Here is a 14,654-nt window from a genome sequence, read left to right on the forward strand (position 1 = left end):
TACATGCAAAGCATGCGCTCTACTAAAGAGCTACAACCCCATACATGGCATGCTCCCACCCCTAAAATTTAGACTTTTGAAATAATGATAGATTTCAAACATAGGGAATGGCTTTACTCAAAATCTAGGTTATTATGGGAGACACTGGGGATTTAAGCCAGGATCTCATACATGCAAAACAAGCTCTACGACTGAGCTACATCCCAACATCGAGAATGGGTCCCCCACTTAATATTTAAAGTTTTGAAATCATGATAGAGTTCAATCTTAGGCAAAGGCTTAACTCAAAAACGATGCCAGGCATTAAACTCCGGACCTCACACAGGCAAAGCATGCGCTCTACCACTGAGCTTCATCCCCATAGTTGGGATTCAACACCACTAAAAATGTTAAGTTTTGAAATCATGATAGATTTCAATCTTAGGGAAAGGCTTAACTCAAAAAAAACTTTACTCTTGGAGACGCTGGGGATTGAAGGCAGGACTACATACAAGCGAAGCATGTGCTTTTCCACTGAGCTACATCCCCATAGACGGAATGGACCCACCACTTAAAATGTTAAGTTTTGAAATCATGATAGACTTCAAACTTAGGTAAAGGCTTAACTCAAGAAGAACATTACTATTGGAGATGCTGGGGATTGAACCCAGGACCTCATACATGCAAAGCATGCACTCTACCACTGAGCTACATCCCCACATTGAGGAAAGGTCCCCCACTTAAATATTAAAACATCCCCACAGATAAAGTAGACCACGGCTAAAACATTTACGTTTTTAAAGGGCCTACCCCTAAAGATTTTAACTTTTGAAATCATTGCAGGCTTCAACCTGAAGCAAAGCCAAAAAATCAAAAAATTGCCTACTATTGGAGGTGCCTGGGATTGAACTCAGGACCTCACATATGCAAAGCATGCGCTCTTCCACAGAGCTTCATCCCCATACATGGGATTCAGCCACCACTTAATATGTTAAGTTTTGAAATCATGATAGATTTCAATCTTAGGGAAAGGCTTAACTCAAGAACATCTTCATTACTGGAGATGCTGGGGATTGAACCCAGGACTTCATACAGGCAAAGCAGGCGCTCTACCACCGAGCTACATGCTCATACATGGAATGCTCCCACCCTTAAAATTTAAACTTTTGAAATAATTATAGATTTCAATCTTAGGCAAAGGCGTAACTCAAAAAATAGGTTATTATTGGAGATGCTGGGGATTGAACGCAGGACCTCATACATGCAAAGCACGTGCTCTACTACTGAGCAACACCCACATACATGGAAAGGCCCCACCCCTAATATTTTAACTTTAGAAATCATGATAGATTTGAATCTTTAGCAAAGGCTTAACTCAAACACAAGGTTATTGCTGGAAATGCCAGGGATTGAAGCTAGGACATCATACATGCAAAGCATGCGCTCTATCACTGAGCCACATCCCCTGATCGAGGATCGGTCCCCCACTTCAAATTTTAAGTTTTGATATCATGATAGACTTGAATCTTAGGCACAGGCTTAACTCAAAAACAATGTTAATGTGGGAGATGCTGGGGATTGAACCCAAGAACTCAAACATGCAAAGCATGCACTCTACCACTGAGCTACATCCGGACAGATGAAGTTGATTGCCCCTAAAACATTTACGTTTTTAAAGGGCCTACACCTAAAGATTTTAACTTTTGAAATCATTATAGACTTCAATCAGAAGCAAAGGCTCAAATCAAAAACACGCCTACTGTCGGAGATTGAACCCAGGACCTGACAGAAGCAAAGCATGCGCTCTACCACTGAGCTACATCCCCATGCAAGGAATTCTGCCACCACTTAAAATGTTAAGTTTTGAAATCATGATAGATTTCAATCTTAGGGAAAGGCTTGACTCAAAAAAAAACTTTACTATTGGAGATGCTGGGGATTGGACCCAGGACTTCATACACGCGAAGCATGCACTCTACCACTGAGCTACATCCCCATACATGGAGTGGACCCACCCCTAAAAATTAAAAGTTTTGAAATCATGATAGATTTCAACCTGAGGCAAAGGCTTAACTCAAAAACAACATTACTATTGGAGATGGTAAGGATAGAACACAAGACTTCATACATGCAAAGCATGCGCTCTACCACTGAGCTACATCCCCAAACATGGGATTCAGCCACCACTTAAAATGTTAAGTTTTGAAATCATGATAGATTTCAGGGGTAGGCTTAACTCCAAAGCAAGGTTATTAGCTGGGATGCTGGGGATTGAACCCAGGACATCACACATGCAAAGCATGCCCTCTAGCACTGAGCTACATGTCCACGGAGAGAATGGGTTCCCCACTTAAAATATTACGCTTTGAAATCATGATAGATTTCAGGCAATGGCTTAACTCCAAAGCAAGGTTATTCACTGGGATGCTGGGGATTGAACCCAGGAGTTCATACATGCAAAGTATGCGCTCAACCACTGAGCTACATCCCCAAACATGGTATGAACCAACCACTTCAAATTTGAAGTTTTGAAATCATGATAGTTTTCAAACTTGGGCAAAGGTTTAGCTCAAGAACAAGGTCATTATTGGAGATGCTAGGGATTGAACCCAGGAACTCATACATGCAAAGCATGCACTCTACCACGGAGCTACATCCCCATGCATTGACAGGGACAACCGCTAAAAATGGTAACTTTTTAAATCATTATAGACTTCAACCTGAGGCAAAGGCTCAAATCAAAAAATTGCCTACTATGGGAGATGCCGGGGATTGAACTGAGGACCTCACACAGGCAAAGCATGCGCTCTACCACTGAGCTACATCCCCATACTTGGGATTCAGCCACCACTTAATATGTTAAGTTTTGAAATCATGATAGATTTCAATCTTAGGGAAAGGCTTAACTCGAGAACAACTTCACTATTGGAGATGCGGGGGATTGAACCCAGGAGCCCAATAATGCAAAGCATGCACTCTACCACAGAGCTACACCCCCATACGTGGGAAGTTGACACCACTTAAAATTTTAAGTTTTGAAATCATGATAGATTTCAATCTTAGGGAAAGGCTTGACTCAAAAAAAACTTTACTATTGGAGATGCTGGGGATAGGGCCCAGGACCTCATAAATGTAAAGCATGCGCTCTTCCACTGAGCTACATCGCCATACATGGAATTGTCCCACCCCTAAAATTTTAACTTTTGAAATAATGATAGATTTCAACCATAGGGAATGGCTTAACTCAGAACTTAGGTTATTATGGGAGACACTGGGGATTGAACCTTGGACCTCATGAATGCAAAGCACGCGCTCTACTACTGAGCTACATCCCCACACCAAGGACAGGCACCCCACTTAAAATTTTAAGTTTTTAAATCATGATAGATTTCAATCTTAGGCATAGGCTTAACTCAAAAACGATGCCAGGGATTGAACTCAGGACCTCACATATGGGAAGCATGCGCTCGACCACGGAGCCACATCCCCATACACGGGACTCACACACCACTCAAAATGTTAAGTTTTGAAATCAGGATAGATTTCAATCTTAGGGATAGGCTTAACTCAAAAAAACTTTACTATTGGAGATGCTGGGGATTGGACCTAAGACCTCATACATGCACAGCATGCAAAGCATGTGCTCTACTACTGAGCTACATCCCAACATCGAGAATTGGTCCGCCACTTAAAAAATTAAGTTCGGCAATCATGATAGATTTGAATCTGAGGCAAAGGCTTAACTCAAACACAAGATTATGGTTGGATATGCTGGGGATTGAACCGAGGACCCCATCCATGCAAAGCATGCACTCTACCAGTGAGCTGCATCACCACAACTGCGACAGGCCCACCCCTAAAATTTAAACTTTTGAAATCATGATAGATTTCAATCTTAGGCAAAGCCTTAACTCAAAAACAAGTTGATTGTTGGAGATGCTGGGGATTGAACCCAGGAGCTCATACAAGCAAAGCATGCGCTGTACTACTGAGCTACATCTCCACACATGAAATGGAGCCACCACTTAAAATGTTAAGTTTTGAAATCATGATAGATTTCAATCTTAGGCAAAGGCTTAACTCAAAAACGAGTTGATTGTTGGAGATGATGGGGATTGAACCCAGGCGCTCAGACATGCAAAGCATGCACTCCACCACTGAGCTACACCCCCACAGATGAACGAGGTCACCCCTAAAACATTTACGTTTTTAAAGGGCCTACCCCTAAAGATTTTAACTTTTTAAATCATTACAGACTTCAATCTGAAGTAAAGGCTCAAATCAAAAACGCGCCTACTTTTGAAGATGCTGGGGATCGAACCAAGGAGCCCAATAATGCAAAGCATGCACTCTACCACTGAGCTACATCCCCATACATGTAGTGCACCCACCCCTAAAAATTTAAAGTTTTGAAATCATGATAGATTTCAATCTTAGGGGTAGGCTTAACTCCAAAGCAAGGTTATTCGCTGGGATGCAGGGGATTGAACCCAGGACATCACACCTGGAAAGCATGCACTCTAGCACTTAGCTACATGTCCACGGAGAGAATGGGTCCCCTACTTAAAATGATAAGTTTTGAAATCATGACAGTTTTCAAACTTAGGCAATGGCTTAACTCCAAAGCAAGGTTATTAGCTGGGATGCTGGGGATTGAATCCAGGAGCTCATACATGCAAAGCCTGCGCTCTACCACTGAGCGACATCCCCAAACGTGGGATGCACCCACCACTTCAAATTTGAAGTTTTGAAATCATGATAGTTTTCAAACTTAGGCAAAGGTTGAGCTCAAGAACAAGGTCATTATTGGAGATGCTAGGGATTGAACCCAGGAACTCATACATGCAAAGCATGCACTCTACCACTGAGCTACATCCCCAGAGCAAGGATAGTTCCCCCACTTAAAATTTTAAGTTTTGAAATCATGATAGATTTCAATCTTAGGCAAAGGCTTAACTCAAAAACAAGGCTATTTTTGGAGATGCTGGGGATTGGACCCAGGACCTCAAACATGCGAAGGATGCACTCTACCACTGAGCTACATGCCCCAACGTGGAACGCGCCCACCCCTAAAAATTAAAAGTTTTGAAATCATGATAGATTTCAACCTGCGGCAAAGGCTAGACTCAACAACTATGTTACTTTTGGAGATGCTGGGGATTGAACCCAGGACCTCATACATTACATTACATTACATGGCATTTAGCAGACGCTCTTATCCAGAGCGATGTACAATGAAGTGCAACTCAAACAGAAGTATGAGGACAAGAGGACAATCAACTTCCAAACTAGCATACCACAGTTGGCAGCTAGAATACCCTGAATACAACAATACAACAGCCAATAAAAAAGAACAATATCTATACAAGTAACAATATCTATACAATCTATACATCAGTGCCATTTCAGTCTAAAGGCCCGGACACACCAAACCGACGGTCAGCCGCGGAGCGCCGACAAAGATCGCCTCGCGATCGCGTCGTTAATGTTGGCTGTGTTGAACACACCGCAACGACGGTCCGCCAACGGCCGAGTTGCACGTACGTTGTGCGCCTGCGTGAGAGGTAATAACTCTCCACACCAGCAGGTGGCGGTAGTCTGTATTTGTCTTTCAAAAAATGGAAACCGGAAGACCGGGGAATGCGTTTGCATTGCATTGGACCTAGAAGCAGCCATTGTCGCGCTCACAACAAACAGTTAGCAGCAATTTCTCTCTCATTGACGACTCGGAGCCCTCCAAAACACGCCGACAGAGTGTCGTGCGGGACACACTGGAAAGACTCGGCCGACAGGGCGCCACCGACGTCCGATGGCCGACCGTCGGTTTGGTGTGTCCGGGCCTTAAGGCTAATCATGGTGGTGAGTTAGGGAGGAAAAGGTGTAGTCTGAAGAGATGAGTCTTCAGTCCGCGCTTGAAGGAGGTCAGAGACTCTGCCGTTCTGACATCCACCGGGAGGTTATTCCACCGCCGTGGGACGAGGACAGACAGCAGTCGTGAGCGTAAAGTGCAGGTGTGGCGAGGGGGAGGGGCCAGACGGCATGAAGTGGCAGAACGGAGGGGTCTTGTTGGTGTATAGGTCTTGATAAGGGATTGAATATATACAGGGCCTGATCCCTTAACTGCCTGGTATGCGAGCACCAAAGTTTTAAATTTCATACGAGCCATAACAGGCAACCAGTGGAGGTTGCTGAGCAGGGGGGTGACATGTGAATGTCTGGGAACATTGAATACCGGACGGGCTGCAGCATTCAGGATCAGTTGTAGGGGTCTGATGGCAGATGCTGGAAGGCCAGCCAGCAGAGAATTGCAATAGTCCAGGCGGGACAGGACCATTGCTTGAACAATTGCATGAACATGCTAAGCATGCACTCTACCACTGACCTACATACCCACACAATGAACTGGTTTTCCCCTTAAAATTTTAACGTTCCAACGTTTTGAAATCATGATAGATTTCAACCTGAGACGAAGGCTCAATTCCAAAACTAGGTTACTGTTGGAGATTGAATTTAGGACCTCATATATTTGAAGCATGCGCTCTACCACTGAGCTACATCCTCACGCAGAGCTTTGGCTGACCCCTTAAAATTTCAAGTTTTGAAATCATTATAGAGTTCAACGATAGGCAAAGGCTCAAATCAAAAACTCCACCCGTAAAAATGTGAAGTTTTGAAATAATGATAGATTTCAACCTTAAATAGAAATAATGGTTAGCATTGGACATGCTGGGGATTGAAACCAGGACTTCATACAAGCCAGCAGTAAGTGCCCTCCACCAGCTCAATACATTCTTCAGGTGCTCTTTCTTGTGGTGCCTTAAGGGGCCTATAAAGGACATCCAACTAATAGCCGAGTGTAATTCATCCCCCAACTCCTCTACAGTCAGTCCTTTGCCACATTGTTTTCCTCATCTTTTTGCTTTAACCAGGCCTTATGCTCCTCCCCTGTAGGAGCAAGCCCACACTTCTCAACCAAGAATGTTATTATATTCACCGTTTCTGTGAAAGCCAGACCCCCTGGGTTACCAACCGCCCGTTCGGCATGTTGAGTCTCCTCCAAGGTCATGCTGGAACACATTCTATGCATGGCCTCAGTCAGACCTTTAGCCTTGCTCTCTAGTACCCTAAATCTAAGTCCTCCGACTTCAGACTCCTCTGCTGACAAGTAGGGCTGCACATTAGCTCTGAATCACATATTTTTCCTCTTATGGGCGTTCTTACTACCACCCCACTGGCGTGTGCGAGGGGTTAACAATGCATTCCTGCCCAACCCATCTTCCGTCAATCTCTCATCAGACGGCCTAGGGCCGGGTCCTCGACAGCTTCTGAACTTCTCCTACTTATTCCCCTAATTGTGGAATAAGCTTCCCAGTGTCACAGGATGGCAGATTCAATAGCTGTCTTCTGCAAACATGATAGGCCTTAGGCAAAGACATAAATCCAAAAGCAGGTACCTACTGGAGATGCTGGGGATCTAACCCCTGGATAATAACACTGAGCTATATCCCAAAACATGCTGCCTCAGGCACGCCAAAAGGTTCAACCTTTCCTCAATATTATCTCCTTCTAGCTGGCAGTCCCATAATTTGTTTTAGCTCCCAGACGTTATCTGCTCATTCATTCATAAATATGAAAGTTAATGTACACTTTAGAACATGAATGTCACTAATTCCATGGGCATGAAACCTTCACCAAGATCAAAGTAAAAACATATTTTTAAATAAATGTTCATTTCTCCGCCTCACAGCAAGGAGGTCCTGGTTTCGAATCCCCGTCGGCCGGGGCCTCTCTGTGCGGAGTTTGCATGTTCTCCCCGTGTCTGCGTGGGTTTCCTCCGGGTACTCCGGTTTCCTCCCACAGTCCAAAGACATGCATGTTAGGCTGATTGGAGAGTCTAAATTGCCCGTAGGTATGAGTGTGCATTAGTGTTCTGCAGTGGGTTGGTTGCATTTTCTCCTGGATTAGTTAAGTATTATTTGTTTGCTTGCTGATTCTAAATTCAGTTTAGTTGTCATTATAGTGTTCTGTTGTGTACTTGTTTGTTTGTTAGCTATTACAAGTGGTGTTTATTTAGATTCAGTGAAACTGGGTTAGGTGTTTGTTTCTCTCAGGTAAGCTAGGCTATTAAGTTAGGCTATTGTTTTACTGGCTGGCAGGCCACAGCTTTTGTTGTAGGAGGAGCCAATACTTTGCACCCTGCTCAGGCTATTAGTACTGGCACACCTGAACTCACTTCAGTGTGCATTAGTGTTCTGCAGTGGGTTGGTTGCATTTTCTGTATTCAGCATCAGTGTTATTTAAGCTGTTGTGTAGCGCACCAGCGGCAGCTGTGTGCGGCAGCCTCGGCTACTTGCCTCGGCGTACGAAGTCGCAGGTGTACAAAGTCGGGGGTGTCTATCTACGGGTGTCCATCCGGGCTGTCTGAGAGCCTGATGTTTGATTTTGTTTTTGCTGCCTGCCCTCATTCCACTGTGTAGTATTCCCCTTGTCCTCCCTAGTTCCCTCCATGTGTTTCCTTCCCATCCCTGTCCTCTCTCCTCTCCCCAGGTCCCAGTCAGGTAGGAGGTTCGCCTCCCGCCAACATGGGCAGAATATCTCTAACCTCATCTTCCCTCCCAGATCCCCTGGTATTGATCTCTGTGTGGCTGGTGGCCTCTGGAACTGCCAGTCCGCCGTCCAGAAAGCAGACTTCATATCTGCCTATGCCTCCCACCTCAACCTTGACTTTCTTGCTTTAACTGAAACGTGGCTCTCACCTGAGAACACGGCCACCCCGGCTGCCCTTTCCTCTGCCTTCTCTTTTTCCCACACACCCAGATCCTCTGGCAGAGGAGGTGGCACAGGTCTCCTAATCTCATCCTCATGGAGATCTAGTGTCTTCTCCTCATCCCTCTCCTTCTCCTCTTTTGAATTTCATGCGGTTTCTGTTACTCTGCCGTGCAAACTGTTTATCATTGTTGTTTATCGCCCCCCGGGTCCTCTGGGGAACTTTTTGGATGAGATGGACATCCTCCTCAGCTCCTCACCTGTCAATGACACCCCCCTGATCCTCCTGGGTGACTTCAACCTCAACTCAGAGTCCACCCAGTCTACCTTTCTCTCCCTCCTCTCTTCTTTTGACCTTACCCTCACTCTTTCCCCTCTCACCCACAAAGCAGGCAACCTTCTTGACCTCATCTTCACAAGGAGCTGCACAACAACCAACCTCTCTGTAACACCACTCCATATATCTGACCACTCCTTCATCTCTTTCTCTCTTCCACTCTCCTCTAACACCCATCCATCTCTCCCACCATCCACTGTCACCTGTCGACGGAACCTATGCCACCTGTCTTCCTCCACCCTCTCATCTACAATCCTCTCCTCCCTACCATCTGCGGAGTCTTTCTCTCGACTGTCTACCGATGATGCGGCTACAACTCTCATGTCCTCCCTCTCATCTTCCTTTGACTCTCTGTGTCCCCTCACCACCAAACTAGCTTGGGCCTCCCCCCCCAGTCCCTGGCTTTCTGATGCTCTACGAGCTGTCCGAACCGAACTGCGGGCGGCGGAGAGAAAATGGAAACGGTCCTGTCTCCCCAGTGACATGGCTTCCTTCCATGTCCTCTTATCATCTTTCCATTCCTCTGTCTCTCTAGCTAAATCTTCCTTCTTTCACTCGAAAATTAACGCGGCCGCCTCTAATCCCCGCAAACTGTTTTCAACTTTCTCCTCTCTTCTGGCCCCCCCTCCCCCCCCACCCCCCTCATCACTCACACCTGATGACTTTGTCTCCTTCTTTGAAAAGAAGGTCGATGCTATTCGCAATTCCTTCTCCCAACCCTCCACCCCTGCTGACCCTCCTACCCTCCCCAACTCCCTAACCTCCTTTTCTCCCCTCTCTGACGCCGACACGCTGAAACTCCTTACTTCCCACCGCCCGACCACCTGTCCTCTTGACCCCATCCCCTCTCCCCTCCTACAATCTATATCTGAGGACATTCTCCCTTTTCTCTCCTCTCTAATCAACACCTCCCTCTCTTCCGGCACCATGCCCTCTTCCCTGAAGAGGGCCAGAGTCACTCCCCTCTCAAAAAACCTACTCTCGATCCCTCTGCCCTGAACAACTACCGGCCTGTCTCTCTTCTTCCCTTTCTCGCTAAAACCCTGGAACGGGCGGTCTGCTCCCAACTGTCCACTTATCTTCTCCACAACAATCTCCATGACCCCAACCAGTCTGGCTTCAAGAGTGGCCACTCCACTGAAACCGCCCTGCTCGCGGTCACTGAGGCACTCCACTCTGCTAAAGCAAAATCCCTCTCCTCTGTCCTCATCTTCCTCGACCTGTCGGCCGCCTTCGATACAGTCAACCATGAGATTCTGCTCTCATCGCTGTCTGGGATGGGTGTCACAGGTTCTGCACTCGCTTGGTTTTCCTCCTACCTCTCTGGTCGCTCCTACCAGGTGACTTGGAGGGGCGCACTCTCCGACCCTCAACCCCTACGAACTGGAGTCCCGCAGGGCTCGGTTCTTGGGCCTCTCCTCTTCTCGCTATACACCATGTCTCTTGGTTCTGTTATCTCTTCCCACGGCTTCTCTTATCACTCCTACGCTGATGACACCCAACTCTTCATTTCCTTCCCCCCTGACACCCAAATCACCACACAGATCTCTGCCTGCTTGGCTGATATCTCTGCATGGATGACTTCCCATCACCTGAAGCTCAACCTTGCCAAAACTGAGCTTCTCTACATCCCTGCTAAGTCCTCTCCGTCAATCGACCTCTCACTGACTGTGGAGGACTTTGTAGTTTCCTCCTCCCGTACGGCAAAGAATCTTGGGGTGACTCTTGATAACTGCCTCTCCCTGGCTCCACAAGTATCCTCCACTGCCAGAACCTGCAGGTTCTTTCTGTTTAATATACGCCGCATCCGTCATCTCCTGACGGAGAAAGCCACCCAGCTCCTAGTCCAGGCGCTCGTCATTTCCCGCCTGGATTACTGCAACTCCCTCCTAGCTGGTCTCCCAGCGTGCGCCATCAAGCCCCTCCAGCTGGTCCAGAATGCTGCAGCCCGCTTGATCACCAGTCAGCCCAGGTCGGCTCATGTCACCCCGCTTCTCATTGGCCTCCACTGGCTTCCTATTGCTGCACGCATCCGTTTCAAGGCCCTAGTGTTGGCATTTCAGGCTGCTAAGGGGACTGCCCCACATTACATACAATCCCTGATCACTCCCTACTCCCCAGCTAGACCACTCCGGTCTGCCAGCTCTGGTCGCCTTACGATTCCCTCTCTACGGGCACCTGGCGGTCGAGCTGCACGTTCACGCCTGTTTTCCGTTCTGGTTCCTCAGTGGTGGAATGACTTGCCTACCACTGTCAGGACAGCAGAATCCCTCCCCCTATTTCGACGCAGACTCAAAACACACCTCTTCAAACTCTACCTTAGTCCCCCCTCCTGATTTACCCCGCCCCCGCCCCCCCCCCCTTCTGATACCCCTATCCCTGTCTAACCCCCCAAAAAAAAAAAAAAAAAAAAAAAAAAAAAAAAATATTGCACTTATATGACGACTATATGTTTAGAACAGCAGTCCAGGTGTATTTTTCTAGTTCTGGATGTGATGCTTTGACTTGTGGTAGAACCTATGCACTTGTAAGTCGCTTTGGATTAAAAGCGTCTGCCAAATGAATAAAATGTAAATGTAATGTGTGTGAGTGAATGGTGTGTGTGCCCTGCGATGGACTGGCGACCTGTCCAGGGTGTATTCCTGCCTTTCGCCCAATGTATGCTGGGATAGGCTCCAGCCCCCCTGCGACCCTGTTCAGGATAAGCGGGTTCAGATAATGGATGGATGGATGGATGGATGTTCATTTCTCTCACTTGTGCAGGGCAAATAGTAACTGAGTGAATGAAGCTTTTAATTCTGACAGAACGCTGGCACCAAAGCCCCAAGGTGGCTAATATACCACTGAGCTACATAAGCAGCGATCTGCAGTAAGGTCAGAATTCCAGCACCGGAGGGAAGGTGTGGCAATGTGTTCCATCGAGTCAGGGGCCTTGCTCTAGATTCTGAATACAGTCATTTTAGAGCAGCATTCTTCTGTTCTTTGGACTGCAGAAGAAAAAATCAGCTTTGGTTTTTCAGAATTTATAAGTTCTATTACTAGAGCACCAGTATTACTTAATTTTGCATCTTGCCATGCCAGTGGCCGATAAAGTATGGTCTCCATTTGGAAGACCATTTCAATGACGAGCAAGTTTGAAGGTTTTGTTTTGGACTCCAACCTTATGGCATATCTTTCAAACTTGTCGGACTCTGGAGTACCAAACATTGCCAATTCATGACCATATTTCACATGCTTTCTCTACAGTAACCAGGAGGGGTGGATTCTGAAAGCAATACATTCATCAGACATGAAGGCTAAATGACTTGACATGAGAGAATCATCTCTTTTTAAAACTAGAGGCCTTCCACAATAAATATGCCAATTACCAACATAGCCCAAGTTCTTAGAGGAGCACCAAATGATTTAGTGATGATTTCACCACCTTTTCACTGGGAACAGGTGAAGCTGCAGTAAATACCTGAACCAGACCTCTGTCTTGTTACATCACGCACCAAATGAAAATACTTTCTTGGAGGTGACTGCTCAACTAATCAGTATGCTGGCAGTTCACCTCAGTCAGCTAGAGCACAGTGCTAATGACGCACTAAGCACAGAGGGTCATTCAGCTTGATTTCATAGTTTTGTCAGTGACAAAACAAACCGCTTCTACTCCCTGTTGGGGAATCAAACCCTGGTCTCCCGGTATTCCACAATCTTATATTTGCAAACAAAGAATTCACATTTGTTCAAATTGCTAATTCTCACCTTGTAAACATTACAGCTTTTTATTCCTAGACCCCCATTTGAGAGCACCATAATGTTTGGGACATATTAATTCTATGTAAACAATAGTCATGTTTAGTATTTATCCTTTGCATGCAATGACTGCTTTAAGTCCCTGACCCATATACATTTCTGTAGTCTCGTGTGGACAGTAGTCTCTGACACATCCATGCCTGCCTCCTGAAGAGTGTTTATGACTATATTATGTTGACAATTCTTTAGTCATCAACCGTAGGTTAATTTGCGATTACTGAGCTAACCAGTGCTCTGTCTTCTTAATGATGTTCCAAACAGTTGAATTTGGTATGCATAATATTTGGCTCAAAATGGCATCATGTTATTGGCCAAATGCCAATAACACACTCCAAATGCAATCAAAAGCCTAGCCTCAAGATAAGATATTGAATGCTTACTTTTACCTTCAATAAGGAGGCAATTGAACACACATGACACATGTTAAGCCATTTGTCCACATTATTTTTGTACAAACACATACATTATTGTGTTTTTGGGGGCAACACCTAAAAACTCATGATTATGGGATACATCTACAAAGCAATCACATTAGTTATTATGGTACTGACATGACCTAGCAATGCATTTATGCAACAATAAGAAGTAGTTCAAGATGGCAGTCTTAGCTTCATAACCAGGTGGGAAATTTGGATCCATACATATGTCTGTATTGAATAATTTGCAAAACAAACTTATATTTCTACCAAATCGGAAGTATGTCAGGCGGACGTGGAATAAAAGTAAACTAAGAACAAAAAAAGTTTATATGTTTATTCATGCAACTTCTGAATTGTATATTTTTGTTCTTATATTTGAACATGGTATACAAAATATTACATTCTTGATTTGTTTCATAAGTTTAATAAAGCAGCAAGGTATATATGCCTAACTGCCCATGAGAAAAGCAATATTGTGTGTAGTAGTCCATGAACTGCTCAATGCAATGGTTCTATCCTTTCGATGCACTTTTTCTGTGGCTCTGGAGCTGCAGAATTTGTCTCCAAAGACCTGGAAACACTCTTGCTCTAGCTTTCTCTTACTGCACGACAGATGTCAGTGATCTCAACTTCCGCCCCTTAGATCTGTTTCAGGTCACCGACAACTCATATTGACTGGGCACCATCATAATATAATTATTTTTGGATGCCATCTCAACTAGGCCTAATTTGACCCCCGTGTTTGACCACCGAAATGAAGGGGTAGCTACCGGTTGCTATAGCCACTTGTCCAACACGGCCCTGAATCTCTTCGTCAAGGAAATTGTCCGTGATTAAGAATGATCCATAGGCGTGATTTTGCGCTAACATCGAAGCTTGTAAACATTAGGCCAAGTACCAATGAGCATTCCGCATAGCATTTTTTGGAAATAAAATCATCTTTGTCTGTGAGCTAGAGAGAATCTTTTAAAAAAATTGTGAAAAAATAATTATAATATGTAGCCTGGATTGAACATCAGTATATGAGCGGAAATATTTTTGCTGTCAAACATGAATCAGGTCCAATACCTATATCACTGATATAGGTATCACTTGGGGGGAAACCTCATATCAACTGGCCCAACTAATAGCTCGAAGGATAGGGGACAATAATCCCCTGAAATTGTCAATTAAGCAGTGGCGTTTTTGGGGCACCAATCACCTAGTCAAGCCTAGCAGTGACCACTATGAGCCTCAAACTTGCTAGTTTAACCATTAAAACACACTATCACATTAAATAAAAAAGTGGTTTATGGTCTGGCTTGATCATTGCCAATTTAGCATTTGAGCACACGTTAAGGTAATCAGGGGAGCTG

The 14,654-nt window shown here is 45.3% G+C and overlaps 3 non-coding genes across 3 annotated transcripts; all 3 read right to left on the minus strand.

The window, feature by feature from the left end:
• Positions 1 to 625: 625 nt before the first annotated feature.
• trnaa-ugc (transfer RNA alanine (anticodon UGC)) lies at positions 626 to 697 on the minus strand. Its single transcript has one exon. It is a non-coding gene; the product is annotated as a tRNA-Ala (tRNA).
• Positions 698 to 1,903: 1,206 nt separating this feature from the next.
• trnaa-cgc (transfer RNA alanine (anticodon CGC)) lies at positions 1,904 to 1,975 on the minus strand. Its single transcript has one exon. It is a non-coding gene; the product is annotated as a tRNA-Ala (tRNA).
• A 2,811-nt stretch (positions 1,976 to 4,786) lies between these two features.
• trnaa-ugc (transfer RNA alanine (anticodon UGC)) lies at positions 4,787 to 4,858 on the minus strand. Its single transcript has one exon. It is a non-coding gene; the product is annotated as a tRNA-Ala (tRNA).
• Positions 4,859 to 14,654: the final 9,796 nt, after the last annotated feature.

This window comes from Conger conger, chromosome 16 (genome assembly GCF_963514075.1).
Source record: "Conger conger chromosome 16, fConCon1.1, whole genome shotgun sequence".
Lineage (NCBI taxonomy): Eukaryota > Metazoa > Chordata > Actinopteri > Anguilliformes > Congridae > Conger > Conger conger.